Here is a 1670-nt window from a genome sequence, read left to right on the forward strand (position 1 = left end):
TTGTTTTGTTTTGTTTTGTTTTGTTTTTTGTTTTGTTTTGTTTGACATTCGTTAGAGTCAGCTGAATAAATTAACAAACAACTAAAGCTGATTATAGGTTCCGATTTTATTTTATTTGCAAAATGACTTCTAATTCTACATAATTATGTGGAATAAATTTAAATTACATTCAGTGGAAGTAACAAACAACTAATGATGAACTATTATATTATTTTATTTATTTATTTTTTTCACTGCAGACCATTTTAAAGTTCAACAATTATGTGTAATAACTTTATACGACATTCACTAGAGTTAACAAACAATTAAACTGATGACCTATTTATTGCATTTATTTTATTCTACTTTTTTTTTAAATACGAGCATAATTTAATTGAAGTAGTTTAATTAACATTTATTTAATTATTAATTTAACTTTAATAAAAAAATCGCAAGAGAATATAAAACCAACCTTAGCTTTTGTGTTAAATGAGAAAAAAACGTATAGCATTACACAATGAAACAAATGACCATATTTGCTGTAAAAACACTGCTTAAATAAGTAATTCTACTATAAGCAAAGTTTTAATACTGATGTATCAAATTAACCAAATCAGACAGTATTGAGACACTCCCCAGACAACCTGATTTTATCTTCATATTCGGTAAAGCTCCTATAATGTCAAACTTTTCCCACGAGTGATTCTAAAGCTGTTCTGTGAGCTGCCAACCTTTGTTTTTGAGAAAACTCCCACAGTCTGAGTGGGTGTGAGATGGAGGATGAAGGAATGAAGACAATAATATGATGTGAAGTGGGATGTGTTTGCGGGGAAAACCATGTTGTCAGATTAAACAAAGAAACTAAAGGTAAATAAATCTAATTCTTTAGTTGCATATACAAATATAAATATATATCTGGGAAATAATGTGTTCATTATGTGCTCATCCAACAGAAAATAAAGCACTGATTAAATGTACGAAAGGAACCGAGTCATTATATTCGGGTTACAAATGTCGCAAAAGCTTAAATCTGAGAACCATATTTATCGTCTATCATAAATAGCATCCACAGAGGAATAGATATTAGTCTGTTTCTAACAGTATTTTATTACACTGAAAGCAAATACTTTAAATCATCTAGGTGTTACCTAATAAACTCGTTATTTCATCCATAAGTACATTGCTTATTAAAATGCAAACATTTACTTGAACTACACTGCAAAAAATGGCTTATCTTACTTAGTATTTTTGTCTTGTTTCTAGTCAAAATATCTTAAAATTCTTAAATCAAGAGTATTTTACTTACCCCACTGGCAGATAATTTTACCTGTTTTAAGCAAAATGCACTTAATTTAGTTTTTTCCCCTGGGAACAAGACTAAATATCTTAAGTCATTTGGCTTATCTAGTAAAAGTATCTTGATTTAAGAATTTTTAGATATTTTGACTAGAAACAAGACAAAAATACTAAGTAAGATAAGCCATTTTTTGCAGTGTAAATAGATCCTAATCGACTTTACCTTGCTTTAATGTCATACTTTATACAGTATATTGTTCTGATCTGGTTAGAATTAACTTCTAAAGAGTCTAACTCATTAGTAATGTCAGATTCTGGTTTTGAAAAGCCCTTTTTGTATCAGGATAGCATACAATCAATCGTGTGTAATTTCCAAGAAAATGATGTGGGGGGGG

This window comes from Sinocyclocheilus anshuiensis, unplaced genomic scaffold (genome assembly GCF_001515605.1).
Source record: "Sinocyclocheilus anshuiensis isolate Anshui unplaced genomic scaffold, SAMN03320099.WGS_v1.1 scaffold67, whole genome shotgun sequence".
Classification (NCBI taxonomy): Eukaryota; Metazoa; Chordata; class Actinopteri; order Cypriniformes; family Cyprinidae; genus Sinocyclocheilus; species Sinocyclocheilus anshuiensis.